General features: G+C 46.0%; 1 protein-coding gene across 3 annotated transcripts in view; it reads left to right on the top strand.

Moving 5' to 3' along the window:
* The window catches only part of COBL (cordon-bleu WH2 repeat protein), a 459,548-nt gene that overhangs the window by 150,913 nt on the left and 289,451 nt on the right, over positions 1 to 19,184 (top strand). The gene's annotated exons all lie outside the window — the stretch shown is intronic.

The raw sequence follows: 19,184 nt of genomic DNA, 5'->3' as shown, positions 1-19,184 counted from the left end.
CAATCGAGGAAATTACATGGAAATAATTTTAAAACAAATAGGAGGAAATATTTTTTCACTAAATGAATAGTTAAACTCTGGAACTCTTTGCTGGAGGATGTGGTAACAGTGGTTAGTGTATCTGGGTTTAAAAAAGGATTGGATAAATTCCTGGAGGAAAAGTCCTTAGTCTGCTATTGAGACAGACATGTGGAAGCTAAGCTGAGCCTGGTTTTCTGTTGCAACTGTTTTAAAGCCTTTAGGCATATATTTCCTGTGGAGTGGATATATATGTTCAGCCAGGTGAGTCTCAGCATTGCAAACCCTTCTTGCAACGATCCATATCTCTCTGTCACAACTCGGGGAAGGTGAGTCCCTTAGGCTTTCCGAGTTGAATTGGCCGCTGTCATGGACAGGATTCTGGGTTCAATGGACCCTTGGTCTTTTCCCAGTGTGGCATTACTTATGTACTTATGAGTTGGCGCTACCCAGTCTACCTGGAGGTTGGCCAGGGCTCGACTGGCGGCAGACAAGTCATCTGGATTAGACAGCGGACAAGGCTGGAAGCTAGGCCAGGTGGGCTGGACTGGAGACGGGCAAGGCAGGGTTGGGCTGGAGACAAGCATGGCAGGCTTGAGACAAGATGGGCAAGGCTGTAACTGGAGGCAAGGCAGAGCTGCTGTTGGGACAAGACTGGAACTGAGGACCAATCAGGCAAGGCTGAACTGGAGGCAAAGCTGGAACTAGAGACAGGCAGGTAAGGCAGGAACTGGAGGCAAGGCGGGAAAGGCTAGAATGGGAAACAGGCAGGCAAGGCAGGAACTGAAGGCTCAAGTGACCTGTTGTGAAGGTATCAAGGGAATGCCAGGGCCTTCCTTATATAGGCCCCAAACAGGACGTTTGGGCATCCCTTGCGGACCCAGCACCTCCTGTCGCTGGTCCTTAAGTCCATCTCTATGATGCGTGCACGCCAGGACGCCGGCCCTGGCTGCCACAGGAGGAGCTGCAGGGAAGCGGGCTCCTGGTTGGAGGAGCACTGTGGGGCCCGACCACCAGAAAACCGTTTGTCGGGGCAGGGAGCACTGCAGTAGCCGAGACGGTCTCTTTCATGGTAAACTCGGTATGTCTCCACATAGTTCTGTCCTTATCTGCCCTTCCACCTCAACCAATCTAGCTCCCTGAAGGCCCCCAATGCAGCCCCCCCCTCTCCTTCCTTGACCCCCTCTGAAGCAGAACCTCCTTGCCGCTCCCTGATGCACACCTCTCTCCTTCCTTGCCCCCCCCCACGACGCAGCACCTGTCTCCCTATTTACCCTCCTCCCTACTGCAGTCCTGTACCTCTCTTTCCTTGCTGCAATTAATCTTTCCGTGCATTGCTAGCATTCTCAGCAATAGCAGGCTGCTTCTACCAATCTGGAGGCCTTCCTTCAGTCACATCCTGCCCTCGAAGAAAGGGAAAGGGAAATGGGACTTGATATACCGTCTTTCTGAGGTTTTTGCAACTACATTCAAAGTGGTTTACATATATTCAGGTACTTATTTTGTACCAGGGGTAATGGAGGGTTAAGTGTCTTGCCCAGAGTCACAAGGGAAAGGGAAATGGGACTTGATATACCACCTTTCTGAGGTTTTTGCAACTACATTCAAAGCAGTTTACATATATTTAGGTACTTATTTTGTACCAGGGGCAATGGAGGGTTAAGTGACTTGCCCAGAGTCACAAGGAGCTGCAGTGGGAATCAAAAAGAGGGAGGAGGAGGATAAAGAGGGAGAGAGGTGCTGCATTTGAGAGGGGGTGGTGGGGAGAGATGCCCAACCCACAAGAGGGAAGGGAAGGACATGACGGGATAGCAGTGCATGAGATCAGGCCCCGTAAGTGTGTGAGCTGGAGAAGGGGCCCAAATGCATTTGTCACACGCTGAATGCATTTGACTTGGCATATTTGTAAGATCCTGATATAATTTCTTTTGCTTTGTCCAGTAGGAGCAATCAGAACCTTCAAATTGACCTTTTTTTTTTTTTCTGAGAGCAATACCTCAACAAACATTTTAATCCACTTTTGTATATTAAAAAAGTTAAAGTAGTGTGCAACACTTTTAAAATCCTCCATCAATTTTATTTAATTTTGGTGCGTATTTTATGTACAGACACGTTTTGTATGTGTAGCATTTATCTCCATTACACACAAGGAAAGGCAGGTAACTACTATTTTAGCCCTTTAGTTGTGTGGAAACAAAAGAACCATTTCTCTTGGGTTGTGAAAAGTCTTTAGGGTAGGTTCCTGTAGCTTCACTGCCCACCTGTCTCTCAGACGACTGGCAGGCTGCTAATCTGCTTTATTATACCGAACTCTTTTATCTTTGTGTGCTTTTAGTGTACATACTGTTCTGAGTGTATTGGTGCTCCTTTATAAATAATATATAAAATTGGACATATGTTAGACAACACATAAAGAAAGCGTTTGAGGCAGACTTATTTAAGGAGACTAAAATAGACTCATAATAATTATTGTTCTCTAGGCAGGTTCACCAAGTTAGAAGTCACAAGAAACTGGAGACTTTTTTAAATCATTCAATGTTTATTAAACAAACTGACATATACAGTGAAAACTGTGTGTTACATCAAGGTATAAGTCAAATTCTGTCAGTATGTGTTTTTGCTTTATAGAAAAAAGAAATAACAAGAAAGAAAAGCAGCATCCAATGCTTATCAAAGAATTCCCAATCCTATCCCCCTTGCTCTCCACCCTCCCTTAAGAGCAGCCTTAAAAAGGGGCCCTTTTACCAAACTGTGGTAAAAGTGGCCTTAGTGCTTGCTTACACAGGTCATTCTTGCACACTAAGGAGTGTGGAGGAGTGGCCTAGTGGTTAGAGTGGTGGACTTTGGTCCTGGGGAACTGGGTTCAATTCCCACTGCAGGCACAGGCAAATCCTTGTGACTCTGGGCAAGTCACTTAACCCTCCATTGCCCCAGGTACAAATAAGTATCTGCATATAATATGTAAGCCGCATTGAACCTGCTATGAGTGGGAAAGCGCAGGGTACAAATGTAACCAAAAAAAAAGGTGTGCTGACAGATTTAGTGTTTGTTAAATGATAAGACACCCACAGGAATATAATGGGCATCTTATCATTTAATGCATTCTAATCGTTAGCATGAGCTAAATCTGTTAGCGCACCCTAGTAAAAGGACCCTCAAGGCCATTTTTGCCACATGGGTAAAATGACTGTATGTCCATTTTTTTGTATTAATGCTCAAGCGCTAATTTTCCCATTAACTCATGGCCATTAGCCACCCATTGTGTATACGGTAAGGGCTGATATGCTAATCGCGAGCTAATCGGTTAGTGCATGGCAATGTTGCCGTGCTAACCAATTAGTGCAGAACATGCCTACTCCCCGCCCCCCTGACCCACCCCAGCGCTAAAAATTAAATCTATTTTTCAGTGCATGGGAAGCTCGTGCCAGTGCCAAAATTACCGCAGGACACCTGAGCGTGCCCCATGGTAAAGCATTTTAAGCTGTGGTAAGCACGCGTTAGTGTGTACCACAGCTTAGTAAAAAGACCCGAAAGACTCTTAAACTTACACAGGGGTATACACATTGCCACATCAACACATCCATAGGCATACACAGGCCCTTTGTACACTCATTAGTCACGTCCCCTCCAACAACCGTTAATCGAGTTTTAATCTATTTCCTTCCATCCCAGAGACACAGTTTACCAGGAAATACTACCAGAAAACTAAATGCCACTTTTGTTCATATTGCTCTTTCTCCTTATAAAGTGGCTATTATTTTGTTATACTTTCTAAGTTCCTCACAAATTTCATTCCAGCAGGAGAAGGCTGGACCTTCCGCTTCTCTCCAGCTCTGGCCAGGATCATTTTTGCTTCTAAGAGTAATGTTATCACCAGCCCTTCTGGACCTTTAGGGTCTGCTCCCACTTACATCATATCCCAATAAATTTGTCTCAGGAGAGTTCCCTGAATCAGTTCCTGTCCATCTGTGGATTTGGGTCCATACTCTTCTCCAGAAGTTCTTCTTCACATAGTCCCATCACATATGTCCGTACGATCCTCTCCGCACTCCTCCAACTTCCCCCACTCCCATACTACAACCCCCGGAAGGTAAGCTCCTTGTTTTGGAGTCCAGTATAGTCTTAGAATTAGCATGTATTCAATTTGTCTTTAGCTAGTCACTGTGGAGCAATGGTGAACTTACCAATAAACCTGGTCCCAGAAATTTCTCTCTAGTCTCACATTTGAAAATGTTGGGAAAATGGGATGCTACAATTAATAAGGTCGTATAGTTGCTGCAGCGATAGTACCACACCATGTGTAACCAAATCTACACAGTGTTCCAACCGTAATTGTTCTAGACATTTCCTCAGCTGAAAGTTAGTGGAAAACAGCATATGGTCTCTCAGCTTGCTCAGTGGAACAAGTGTACCTTTTATACCTTGTTCTTTTTTGATTCCTTCCCAGTAATTCAGAATTGGCCCTGATAGTGCGTACTGTTGTATATTGACGAGTTCCCAGTTGCCTTCATCCATTTCCTGGTCTCCCTAGTCAACAATTAAAAATGGGGCCAAAACATTCTATTCAATTTGAACTTAGTGTTTCTATTTGATCCTGTCTTAATGGTCTTTCAGAGCCTTCAACATTGCGACTTTGTAATACTGTAATAAATGGAGCAATCCCACGCCTCCCTTCTCTGGTGCTAATTTATGTCCTGCTGAACTAATCTTAGGCCTCTTTCTATTCTAAATAAAGATTCTTACCATCTTATCCCAGGTGTTAAAATATTTCCAGGATATAGCAATATGTAGTTGAGCAAGCAAAAATAGAAACCAAGGGAACACCCATCGTTTTTCACTTCTGAAAACCATGTCAACGTCAACTGGCTCCAAGAATCTAATTGTTTCCTGACCGTTTCCACCACTGGGAAATAGTTTAATTTAAAGCAGTAGTTCTCAACCTTTCTTCTGTTGTGACACACCTGACAGACAACATTCATGTATATGACACACTGAACACTAAAATTCACAGCTGAAGAAATCATGTCTAAATATTTGTTTGACTGTAAGTTTAGTATGAATTTGCCTACCCCATATAAAAAAAAACAAAACTGTATGCAACACATTTCTCTCAGATTTCTCACTTTAAAAACCCCCAAATAATATATTCAAATTCTGGTGCCACCTCAGTAACAACAACACACAATCCTTCCACTGCCAAGCACTCCACTGCCACTGTGAAGCAACACAAAAACTTGCAAATATGCTACTCAGAAACTATGTAGAAAACAGAACCTATGGATAGCAGACCTGCAACATTTTCATTTGGGGCTGGAGGCGGCAGTTATTATTGGGGGTAGTGGGGAAGCAGAAATAGGGACCAGTTACTGGAATTCTAAGAACCTGACTCTCAAGATTGCTGTTCTCCCCACCTTTCAGGCACTGATGGTCGTAAAGGAAACACAAGCTTGCTGTCTGCATTGCGACACACCTCTCACCTTACGGGGATACAGTGGTTGAGAAAAGAGATCACTTAGGGCCCCTTTTACCAAGCTGTAAGGGGTAAGGAGACTTTAGGGTTCTGCATAATCAACAACGTATCATCTGCATAAAGCAATACTTGATATTCTTCCCCTCAAATACAGATAGGCTGAATTTGGTTTTGATTTCTAATGCCACAAGTGAGGTGCTCAGCGGTTAAAGCAAAAAAGAGTGGCAACGTGGGACAACTCTGTTGAACTCCTCTTGTAAGGAGAAAGTCTCTGAGAGAACCATAATTTTGCTATTGGGAGGTGACCCATTATTTCCAAAGGGGTTTAATACTCGTGAACATAATTATTACTCCAGTATATTGAACAACCATAATTCTAAAAGAAAATAACAAACATAAAACAACAATAACTGAACAAAAAAATCAAAATCAAACGCATCAACTGCTTTTATCACATGCGCCTCTTCACAGAGCACTCAGGGGTATAGAAAAGCCTACTTAAAAAGAAAAGTCTTTATCCAGGGGTTTATTGTGATGTTTTGAGACTGTTGTGAAAGAACCACATTAGTGGTCACATTTTTTGTGTGATGTATGAAACTTGGGATTGGTATCTGGGGAGGGCGACGGGTCTTGTGTTATGGTCTAGCCACATTTTATGTACACTGGCTTATTGTTTGTATGCTGGTTGATTTATACTGCTGTTCTTATTCAAGTTATATAGAGACGTATTTTCAAAGCTCTTAGTCCAAGAGCTTTGAAAATATATAGTCTAATAAATACAGGTTAAAAAAAAAAAAAAAGACCTGCTTTTAAGTGCTTTCTAAACATGAGGGTATTGGTCATCAAGTACAATTCCGTTGGCAAAGTGCTCCATAAGGTAGGAGCTACCACTGAGAAAATATGCTCCCTGGTCTCACACAAATAAGCCTCATAATATAAAATTAACCGTGATGAACAACACACATTAATGCATTTTGGCATGTGGTAATATAGTAATGCCTTTTAATAAATCTAGCTCAATGTTTGGTGTCGGGGCGTTCTTGGAAATATTTGAAAGTGGGGTATATGACTCCAGCCTCAAAAATCTAGTTCACTGAGGAGAAGTAGCACATTTCTTTTTTTATTTTTAAATTGTTTATTTATTTCACAGAGAACAAAGGGGTAATCAAATGGTTAGAGCAGTGATGTTGGGAATCAGGAGACCCAGGTTCAAATCCCACTTCAGCTGTTTCATATCTGAATTCAACAAAGCTTGGGACAAGTACATAGGATCTCAAGGGGAGAGGAGGGCATGGTAGATGACACGGATGGCAGACCAGTTAGGCCATAAGGTCTTTATTTGCTTTAATTTTTCTATGTTTTTGTGCAATATTTTACATTTATCGGACCCAAGAAAACACTTGAATGATATGGAAATATAGATAAAATAACAAAGAAATAAAAATTGCAACAAGGAATATAAGCATATATCACATTAGCCCCCCAAAACAATTCAGAACCAAGAATTAATAAAAAAGCAGGAAATAAAAAAATCACAGGAAAATTTTGAAGGTACCACGCTGTTGAATGAAAGAAAAGAACATTTTTACCACCATAAAAAGTAAATTATTGGAGTATCTGTCTACATGTAACAAGGTTAGAAATGGATATTATAGGGAGAAAATAAGAGAAGCAGTAAATCGATCAAAAGAATTATTTCATACTGTAAAATAGACTACTGGTCATGATGGAGAAGTAGAGTATGCAGATCCAGGACCTGAGGAGTTTGTGCAGTATTTGATGAATAGGATCGAGGTCTTAGAGCAGAGGTTAGAGATGTCATCATGGGATAGTGATGGACAAATAGAAGAAGAGGTAGATACAGTTTGGATAGCGTTTTGGTTGGTGACTGCTGTGGAGGTAGAATCTGTTCTATGATCTTTAGCACCAATTAGGTCTGTTGTGGATTCTTGCTCGTCTGTTATTAGGTAGCTGTTAATGCTTTCTTGTCTTCTGGGATTTTCCCTGCTTCTTTCTATCTGGCTTTCTAAGTACATAGTATTGCCATACTGGGACAGATCGAAGGTCCATCACGCCCAGCATCCTGTTTCCAACAGTGGTCAATCCAGGCCACAAGTACCCGGCAAGATCCCAAAACAGTGCAATACATTTTATACTGCTTATCCTAGAAATGAGCAGTGGATTTTCCCCAAGTCCATTTTAATAATGGCTTATGGGACTTTTCTTTTAGGAAGCTATCCAAACCTTTTTAAAACCCTACTAAGCTAATGGCTTTTCCTACATTCACTGGCAACGAATTCCAGAGTTTAAGTATACATTACTATCTTGTAGCTTCATTGCGTGCCCCCTAGTCCTAGTATTTTTGGAAAGAGTAAACAAGCAATTTACGTCTACCCGTTCCACTCCACTCATTATTTTATAGACCTCTATCATATCTCCCCTCAGCCATCTTTTCTCCAAGCTGAAGAGCCCTAGCCGCTTTAGTCTTTCCTCGTAGGGAAGTCATCCCATCCCCTTTATCTTTTTTGTCGCCCTTCTGTGTACTTTTTCTAATTCCACTATATCTTTTTTGAGATGCGATGACCAGAATTGCACACAATATTCGAGGTGCACCATGGAGCGATATAAAGGCATAATGTACTCATTTTTGTTTTCCATTCCTTTTTTAATAATACCTAACATTCTATTTACTTTCTTAGCCGTCGCCGCACACCGAGCAGAGGGTTTCAACGTATCGTAAACGATGACACCTATCCTTTCCTGGTTGGTGGCTCCTAACATGGAACCTTGCATTACGTAGCTATAGTTCGGGTTCCTCTTTCCCACATGCATCACTTTGCACTTGCTGACATTAAACGTCATCTGCCATTTAGATGCCCAATCTTCCTGTCTCATAAGGTCCTCTTGTAATTTTTCACAACTTTGAATAACTTTTGCGTCAACAGCAAATTTAATTACCTCACTAGTTATTCCCATCTCTAGATCGTTTATAAATATGTTAAAAAGCAGGGGAGATTCCAAGATGGCGACCTGAAGGGAGCACATCGAAGCAGCTCCTGAATCCAAATAAAATTATTCTACTTTTTAAAACAACTTTTACCTTAAAATGCCCAAACGGAGAGGCAGGCAAAAGCCAGGTCCTGCGGCAGCTGCCTCCCCTATAGCTGGGACGATGGACTGCTTCGTGACACCAGGACTACAGATGGGCTGTGATACTTCACTGTTGGTGGAGGCGGAGAAAGGTGAAACACCTCCACAACTTGAAACTAACAGCTCGTTCAGCCCAGAATTGAGATTTCTGCCACCAATGCCTGCTGCCGAGCAGGAAGTCTTTGTACAGGGTTTTACACCCTCCGAAGCGGGGGCAGTAATCCCTGCAGCAGGGCCAGACCCCAGCGATCGACTGCAGAATGCCCCGATGGAGAAGGGCGACAATCAGCATGGCGACAGCGTTTCTGAAGGAAGATCTGGTGAGAAGGAGAAGATTGCTTCTGTAGAATCTGAGAACATTTCCTTATCACTAAGTAAGTCTTCTTTTTTCTCCAAACCTTCAACTATTACTCTTGAAACAATATGGGATGCCCTTTTGACTCTGGAAGCATCTTTTCCCCCCAAACTGCTGTTACTATCTCAGAATGCACAAACCCCTAATGAAACCATTTCAAAAATGGAGAAACAAATTAAAAATGTCGAAGAAAAATTTGAGAGAAATGCTAAGGATATAGAACTATCTCAACAGGTTCAAGCAAATATTATAAAGGAAAATAAATGGTTACAAAGAAAAATTGAAAACTTAGAAAACCAACAGAGATCAAAGACTCTACGAGTAAATACATTTTCCAAAACAAGAAATGGTTGCACCGTTACTGACATTTAAAAAATACATGTTTGAAATTTTAAAAGTACCAGAACAAGCTTGTCCACCAATTTCAAATATTTATTATTTACAACCATATAAAAATTCAAGTATAGGTGGACTACCTGATTCAGAAGGGATTGAACCGATATTTGAGACTTTGAATCTCTCACAAATTATAGAAGGAGAAGATGTGGGTTTGGAATCAGCAACTCTTATTGTTACATTCGTATTACAACCAGATAGGGATTGGATATTAAAACAATTTTTCAGGTATAGAAAAGAAATATTCCTTAATTTCAAAATAAGAATATATCCAGATGTATTCAAAGTAACACAAAAGAGGCGTCAAAGTTTTCTTAAATTGCGCCCCATTGTGTTTCAACTGCGAGGATTATTTTGGTTGAATTTCCCATGTAAATGTGTGGTGAAACTGCACTCAGTGAAATATGTTTTCTTTGACCCATTACATTTGAAAACTTTCTTGGATTCTAAGAAAGTAATCACGCCATCTCTGAACTCAGAAACGGTTATAACGACTACCCCTCAATTGTAATAATATAATCCTGTGAACCTCCCTTCTAAGTCCCCGATTGAGAATTGAAAACACAAATTTTGCTTTGTATTGTGCTTGTTTCTCTCCCAATATAGTGAACTAACATAAGATGATTATGACCTGTTTTCATAATAGATAATTTTTCCTTTCTATATTATAATATTGTGAATATAATCTTATTTCTGTACAAGATTTGTTCTTGGAATTGTTAATAAGAAATATAAATAAAGAATAAAAAAATATATATGTATATGTGTTAAAAAGCAGCGGTCCCAGCACAGACCCCTGGGGAGCCCCACTACCTACCCTTTGAGAATACTTACCATTTAACCATACTTTCTGTTTCTATCGTCTAACCAGTTTTTAATGCACAGTAGGTCACTACCTCCTATCCCATGACTCTCCTATTTCCTCTGGAGTTTTTCATGAGATACTTTGTAAAACACCTTTTCAAAATCCAGATACACTGCCTTTTGAAAATCCCACTATAAACCATAAAATTCTACTGCTTTGTCATTCTCTTATCTGCCATACAGCTCTCTCTCTGTCTCTCATCCACCCAGCTCTCCCTGTTTCTCACCTAACCTACCCTTCCCTTTTCCTGTGAGATAATCATTGGAATGCCTCTGTGTTTCACCTCATATTCTGATATTTGTCAACATTTGCTTATTTCTGATCTGAAGAAGGGTTACCTTTGAACGCAAATTAAAAGATTTATTAAGTTGAAAAAGGTATCATCTTATTTTCTTTTCTCTATTTTGATTTATTTCTATTTATTACCCTGCATCTTTAAAATTGGTTACAATTAAACCTTTGTTGAAGAGTGTTACTGTGGATTCTGGAGTTCTCGGAAATTATAGACCAATTTTAGTGTTGCTTATGGTAGGGAAGGTGATTGAGAAGTTTGTTTTGGAGTGGTTGGTGGATTATGTTGATAGGATGCAGGTATTAGATCCTTTTCAATATTGTTTCCGGAGAGCTCACAGTGTGGAGTCATTACTGATTTCAACACTAGTTGAGATGAGAAGGGGAATGAATGACATTGCTTTGTGATGCTCAATGTCTCCTCAGCGTTTGATACCATTGATATTGAATTGCTTTTGTTTAGACTGCATCAAATGGACTTTTGGGGAGTTATGAATGGAAGATCTATGCAAATGAGGATTAATGGTGTAGTACCTTCAGACTATCTGTATGAATAGGGGTCCCACAAAGGTTAGCGCTATCTGCTCTCCTTTTTAATATTTATATGTCTTCTTTGGGGAAAGCTTTGTAGAGATTGCAGGTGAGTTACAGAATGTATGCTGATGATATTCAGTTTTTCTTCCCGATAGCAGAATCAGGTAAGGATTTTTGTTGAAGTTGGAGATATGGTTGGAGAAGGTGGGTGAATAAGTAACGGAAAAATAAGCTTGCCTTAAATTTGTTGAAAAGAGAGATTATGTTGGTGGTGGGACGTTAGATAGATCCTTCTGTACCTATTGTCTTCTTTTCCCTCCCTGTGAAGAAACAGATGAAGATCGATTATCAATGCAGGATAAGATAGGGAAAGTACTGAGATCTTCTTTTTTTCAGCTTTGTATGATAAGTAAGCTGAAACCGATGCTCTGTACCTATAATTTTACAATGGTTGTTTGATCCTTATGAAGATTGATTATGGCAATGTATTTTATTTGGGTATTGCAAAATCATGTTGCAGAGCTTTATAGGTGATTCAAAATTTAGATGCTAGGTTGATAGTGAGAAGAACATATGACACCAATGCTGAAGCAGCTCTATTGGTTGGCAGTGATCTATAGAGTCAAGTATAAGGTTTTGACTCTTATTTATCATAAACCTTGGAGCTGGGACCCGTTCTGCCAGGCATGTCCCCACATCCCCCCCCCCCCCCCCCCCCCGTACGCTTTCACTCAATAACTCTCTGCACACAATTGTGGAATAACCATAGGCCGCAGCTTGATTTATTAACATTTAAACTTCCAATTAACATCCGTATAGGATAACCCCCACCCCCGAGCTACAGTTGTCATAACAAAAGCACCCACAATTGCCCCCTCCGCCGCTCGCCATGATAGCAAAGCAGCAACTTCCACTTCCGGCTGTCACCGCAACTCTTCACCCTTTCGACTCCGCCTTCACAGCAAGAGGCCTGGCCCGTGTGGACCTCCACACATTATTCCGGGTCACCTGACCCATCTTAATGACCTGGCTCAGCCCCCCCATGAGCCATTGCTTCTGTAGCTCGGGTTTTTTGCTGCTGTGACAAACTCCGATGCCACTCCTGAAAAACAACATCTACAACACCACACAGATAAGCCTCCTCACATTCAGTACATGAGAGGGTGGGAGGGAGGGAAAACTGCCTCCGAGGATCAGACAACGCCCTGAGCCTCGGAGGAAGCAGAGCCCCTCTTCCCTTCCCACAGCCCCGCCCCCCAACAACCTATCCTCCAATCAGCTGCCTGTGTTGCTTCTGTGCTGTCAGCTTCTGTTGATCTGACCAATCCCAGCTGCCCACGTGCTCACCAGCCGAACACGACCCCCCACCCCCCCCATAACCACATGCTCTTCACCCCATTGCCCTCAGAGCCTTCTCAAACGGGCCCAGCCCTCGTTTAACTGGGCCCGTCGAGACACGCTCTCGGGCCTTTCATAAACCTTGGAGCTGGGACCCGTTCTACCAGGCATGTCCCCACATCCCCCCCCCCCCCCCCGTACGCTTTCACTCAATAACTCTCTGCACACAATTGTGGAATAACCATAGGCCGCAGCTTGATTTATTAACATTTAAACTTCCAATTAACATCCGTATAGGATAACCCCCACCCCCGAGCTACAGTTGTCATAACAAAAGCACCCACAATTGCCCCCTCCGCCGCTCGCCATGATAGCAAAGCAGCAACTTCCACTTCCGGCTGTCACCGCAACTCTTCACCCTTTCGACTCCGCCTTCACAGCAAGAGGCCTGGCCCGTGTGGACCTCCACACATTATTCCGGGTCACCTGACCCATCTTAATGACCTGGCTCAGCCCCCCCATGAGCCATTGCTTCTGTAGCTCGGGTTTTTTGCCACAGGGGGGGAGGGGTCCGTGCACCTGCAAAGGCCCCCTCCCACCCCCCCCCCCCCCAAAGCAAGCTGCGGCCTACTGAGACCCTGCAATACCATGCTGCTCCAAGAATACCTGCACATCATTTTAGAATAGATCCAGACCCCCATCAGACAGGTGTACCCTGTCCCGTGCAAAAGCCCCGCTCATTGAGCAGCCACCCAGTTGTGTTGAAGTTGGAAACCTCCCATCGTTCTTACCCATACTGTGACCTGCCGATTGACCTTGCGCAACCCCTGTGCCCCTTGCGCGCCAGTAGGCGGGCAGGTCTGGGTATAATATCCGACCACCAATTTTGTACCAGGAAACCAGGCCAATACCAATCGTGAGTCTCCCCCTTTTTAGTGTCACTGAGTCTCTTACCCGTCCAACCATCCACCTCGTTCCCCCACCCCGAACCAGTAACCCCTGAAGGTGTCGCGGTCTGTTGCGCAGCCGATACAACAGTGGCCCTCGTTGACTCCTCAGCATGCCCCACTCTCCTAGCCAGGCTATCTAGGCCCCGCGCCGCGCCAATCCCCGGTGAATCCCCCCAGGATGTCTCGCTGCTCTGCTACCAGCCCAATGAATGAAGGCGTGTCCAACCATCCAGACTGAGTAGATCGAACCAACAGCATCTCAAAGGGGAAGGGGCAACCACACACGGGGAAAGCGAGCACCCATACCGGCAGCCCCTTCAATAAACTAAACCGCCGGCATATCAGGCCACCGGCTACAGCATAGTAATAACCACGACAGAGCACACCCCACCATTATGTACCGGCCCTGTACTAGGCTCCCTCAGGAGGGCCTAATATACCCATGGTACGCCCCGGAAGACCACCTGCTGGCGCCATTCGCATGTACTAATAAGGAAAGAGGGCCATGTGGGCGGACCCCCCAGGTAGGCCTCCAACAAGGACACTGGGTATGAGATCCTGCCCGGAACTCCGTTTTTTGTGCGCAAGATCTTACTGCGCCATACTCCAGTCTGGATACCAACAGTCTCCCGTAACAACCCAGATAACACAGCAACCGACCTGCAGCTCGCTACAAGGTCGCCTGCCCAAAAGGTCCCATAAGATGCCAATGCGGAGGCCACTCGGAAGAGGTGTATCTCGAATGTTGGATAAGTCGCGCACTCAACAGCCTGCAAAAAGCACACCCAAAGTCGTGAGTAATCCGCCAGCGCGCGTCCAGCACCAAGGAAGATGAGCGGCTCTGACCATTCAAGGCACTGCTCACCTGAAAACTAAAGCTCTGCAAGCCTCACCCACACACGTTGCTGGAAAAGGAGAACCCAGCCAGATGATGCGCGGCTGCATTTCGAGAAATACCCCATGCCTGTGTGAGAACAATGTAGGCTGCTAACAGCTCACCTGATGCCCGACTCGCTGTCCAGCCTTAGTCCCGAAACTAACTACTCACTCTGTCCTATCCACAGGTATACGCTGACCGTGTGGCAGGTGCAATCGAGATTCTCGGCCGCTCTCACACCTCAGGCCTCCTAGCCGCCAAAATGCCCTGGCATTGGCTGCCCTTCCGCCTCTGCCGCCTGTGCCAAAGCCCGGAAAGTCTGAAATTGAAACGAGAAAGTGCATCATCCATACGATTGGACATTCCCCGGCATGTGCCTAGCCCGTACGTGCACATTTAGTTGCACACAGCGCAGGACCAATTCCCTGATCACGGAGCTCACCAGCAAGCACGTGCAACCTCCTTATTCACCACCTCTACCACCCCCTGATTGTCGCACCACACCAGGATGCTTGTACTTTGCCACTTCCCTGGCTGCCACTTGCATGCCCCTACAAACGGGAACAGCTCCCTGAAGGTAATGGTCTTTGTAACTCCCGCCGCTATCCAGCTGTCCGGCCACGGTTCAGTGCACCATGCGCCCTCACAGTACACCCCAAACCCAAGCCTTCTGCTGCATCCGTACAGAAGTCGAGATCCGCATTAGACACCACCGTGCTCTGCCACGCTAATGTACCTTTACACGCACACAAAACTCCAACCACATCGCAACGAACTCCCGCTGACAAGCACACATGATGAAAAGGCTCCGTGACCCCTGATGTCGCAAATGCCAGCCGCCAAGACAAGGCCCGACCCGTCGGGATGACGTGACATGCCAAATTAAGGCTCCGCACCCGGGACTGAAATGGTACACAATGTAGCCTTACGGGCCTGTAACACTGCCAGAATCTGCCCTTCTGACTGAATCACCTTCTCACGCAGCAAATGGGTAAACTGTCCGTATTATGTCAATTTCAGTGCCGAGGTCTGTGAGGACCGCGGCTGGGCCCTCCATTTTGTCGGTAGCCCAGGGGATGCCAAAGTCCTCCGCAACCGCCCTAAAGACTCTCAGCATATGCCCACGGTCCCCGACCTCAACTGCCCCAATAGAGAGAAATTGTCTAAATAGCGCACTATACTTTCGAGCCTGGACCCCTGCCCATCACCCAGTGTACGTATGAGCTGACTGTTCCCCGTACGTACAGGTGACTGAACCACCCATCGGCATTCCAGCCCCCGTAAAAAATACCCTTCAAAGTGGAAGCCCAGCAACAGAAACGCAGAAGGGTGAACAGGTAACAGCCATCTGCGCCCCTACCCCCCGGGCATATCAACCGTACCACACCGTCAAATGACGTGTACTGCACTGAGCAGAAGTCTCTGGGAATGCTCTCATTTACGTACCCTCCCGCTGGGTCCGAGAGGTTGCGCCTGAGCTGGAATTACCCCAGCGCTGTCTTTTAGGTATAACCGCACCAGGAGATATCGCAAAGGACGGAAATGGACCGGCAATCCTGCCGAACGCAATCCCCTCCGTCAACTTATTCCTCACCACCTTCCGCAGCCACTTGGTGGACCCAAGTTCTGCCCCCAATTACTGCCCAGCTGACCTTGAAACGGAATGACAACCCCCTCCATGAGATCCCACCCTAATGCCTCTGCAGCGTCCCTGACCGGATATCGATGGAGCCATGGCAGCATCGCATCGACCCTCACCGGTATAAGGGCACGGCTAATCAATTATGGCTTCGCTGCGGACGGTCCCCCCGGTCCCTTCCTGACATTCTGCCGCTACATGCCTCTGGCCGCAGGCAGAACGGATGCGTCGCAACTTGCAGTCCATAAATGGACAGGAAGCTCTACTGAACCACCAATAGACCTCGGAGTATGGCCCAGATCCGGCTCCCGGGACACCGCCCCCCCCCTCCGCACTCATGGCCCGAAGGACCGACCCAGAGCCGCCTGGGCCAATCCCCATTTACCCATCCCCCAACCTCTACCAGTGCTGCCCTGGGAGCCATGTGAACCACCATAAATTGATCCTGTGTCGGCAACGCCCCCATTCACTGTCATGCGCAGACAAGACCGAACCGAATTACCACCGGTTTGGCGCTCTCCCGCTCCCTCGTACCCTCTGCCTATGTCTTCTCCTTCGCAACCTTCCGGCGCCCCCCAGCCTCCCGCTACTAACATATAGCTATGCACTTTCTCCGCCTGATCTTCCTACGTAACGAGCGCAGGACCCACTCCCAGACAGGGCTACCCTGGCAGGCGGGCCCCTCGTCCTCTCTCCAGCACCCTTTGCCAATTCTGCCGCCCTGGAGACGCCCACTGACCGAGAAGAGGAGGATGCGGAAGAGGAATAAGAGGAAGCCCTAATCCGCTTCCCCCCTGCCCCTCCCCTTTTCGTCACCCACTCCCCCCTGTGCTCGCTTAGAGGACGACCCATTACCCGATCCAGAAGCTCCAGCACCTGCCATGGACGATCCCGAGACTGCAGCAGGGCTGTGTCCTGACGCCCAGTCCAGCTGCTCCGCCGTGTCCTGGATGAACGGGGTCCTCTCCTGCCCTGTCTCTGTCTCACCACTGGTTCCTCCTGCTGCACTGTAGAAGGGCGTTCCGCCGTCCCCTGCTCGATCTGGCTGGACCCACCAGTCGCTGGCTCCACTTCCTCCGTTGCACTCTGCACCTGTAATGACAAAAGGAAGCGGCAGCAAAACCAGCCCCCTCGGACTCCCACACTTGCCCCAGCCCCCCCCCCCCCCAGGACGCTTCCGGCAAGACCCCATGGAACCCCGGAAATGCCCAATGAATATCCGCCCTCGGAGGTATCCCAGCCCATGTGACCACCTGGGGAAGAGCCATGGCCGCTGCCCATAGGGGCATAGCGCAGGGAGACCCAAAACCCATGGGTATGGACCCCAGCCTGTCGAAGAGTCGCCTATGTTTGTAAGAAACCCTCCCCCATAGCTCCTCGATACAGGACCAGAAGGCTATGCGTGCCCACCAACCGCCGCTGCTCTCTCCACCCGCCGTCTACCCGCAGGCAGCAGACCCCCCTCCATAGGCACTCTGCCCAGGCCATGTGTGCTCCCCTTAAAACCCCAGCCGTTGCCACCTCTGCCATGCAAGCAGCAGGGAGGGGGTAGGAATCCCTCACTGATTCCCTGCACCAGCCCCCCTACTCTGACCCTTTCTCACTCACCGCCAGCTCCAGCCTGTTAGGAAGTCGATGCCTACCACTGGCAACTCCCCTGCCCCCTTTTTCTGTGACCCCCGACTGAGCTCCTTAGATCTGCTTTCCCCCCCCCCCCCCCCCCCCGGTACTCCATGTGCTGGGCTGCCTGGAGTCACTGGCGCAAATGAGCTCCACACCTTGATTTCCTCTGCCTGCTCCCAACACCATGGTGCAGGTCTCCCAGTTCCTTCCTGCCTGCTGGGAACTTTGTCCTTTTGACCTCCTGAAGTTGGACTCGATCCAACAAAGTTTCTAACCTCTCTGTGAAGGCAGGAACCTTTCCTCCAAGCCACTGCAGCTGTTAGTCTGTAAGTTTTCTATCTCTTAAAGCCTCAATCATTCTTGAAAAGCTGCACAGCTCCTTTGCAAAACTGCCTCCGAGGATCAGACAACGCCCTGAGCCTCGGAGGAAGCAGAGCCCCTCTTCCCTTTCCACAGCCCCGCCCCCCAACAACCTATCCTCCAATCAGCTGCCTGAATTGCTTCTGTGCTGTCAGCTTCTGTTGATCTGACCAATCCCAGCTGCCCACGTGCTCACCAGCCGAACACGACCCCCCACCCCCCCCATAACCACATGCTCTTCACCCCATTGCCCTCAGAGCCTTCTCAAACGGGCCCAGCCCTCGTTTAACTGGGCCCGTCGAGACACGCTCTCGGGCCTTTCAGACTGTTTTATCAATCTATTCATTTGCATTTGTTGCAGGCTTTGACAGTGTATTGCCTCATGTGTCATTTGAGGTCGGGAAATGCAAAGCAGCTCTCGCAATGTGACTTATGCAGAGACTAGGGTGGCTGCTGCCTTTTCTGTGGCTGGTCTGCTCATGAATTAAGCTACAAGGATATTTACGTTTGTGTGCAAATATTTTGTGGTTGAAGACACATTTCTTTTTACAAGCTTTTTCTGAAATATGTAACTCTCCTAAACCACTTGTGACAGTTAAGAGTAGTATGTTGTATTCAGCAGATGGGAATGTGTTTTGTTTATTTTATTTAGTGTATGTTACTGCTTTTATGTATATTTTTAGTGTAATCTGCCTAGTTATAAGTGGGCTATAAGTTTTATAAATAAATAAAGCTAAGAATTCCTATTTCCTGGGCCATTCTAGATAAATCAAGAAATATACATATAGGCAATCTAAGAAACAGGTCATTAATATAATGAAGTAAAAGTCTTAGTATCACAATGGCTCAAGCATGAATGTGACCAGGAAAGTTGTTCTTCCCTTAAATGGCTCTGTAGAACTCTCAAGAAATTGTTATATTTAAAGAGTCCTGTTGAATCCTTCCTTGGCCACCTGCTACCTCTGGAAGTTAAAGACAAGTATATAGCATGTGAAATAGATGGTAAATTATCCACTCATTTACCCAAGACTTCTCTAAAGTACTACTACTACTACTTAACATTTATAAAGCGCTACCAGGGTTACGCAGCGCTGTATGTCTGTAGCAATTCTACTGATGTGACCGGGAGAGGGGGATGTGGGACAATTAAAAAACCTCAAGTTATTTTTTCTACTTTGACTTTCCAAATACTCCATTCTCCTTTGAAGAGGTCTCTTTTTAAACCTGCACTGCATTAAAATTCTGTAATTTAGGCATCTAAATTTCTATCAGTTCAATCCTGGCAACCTCTTGACCCTGGGCCTGGGACTGACCAGAC

The sequence above is a fragment of the Microcaecilia unicolor genome, chromosome 1, assembly GCF_901765095.1.
Source record: "Microcaecilia unicolor chromosome 1, aMicUni1.1, whole genome shotgun sequence".
NCBI lineage: Eukaryota > Metazoa > Chordata > Amphibia > Gymnophiona > Siphonopidae > Microcaecilia > Microcaecilia unicolor.
This window is presented reverse-complemented; position numbering and strand designations above follow the sequence as displayed.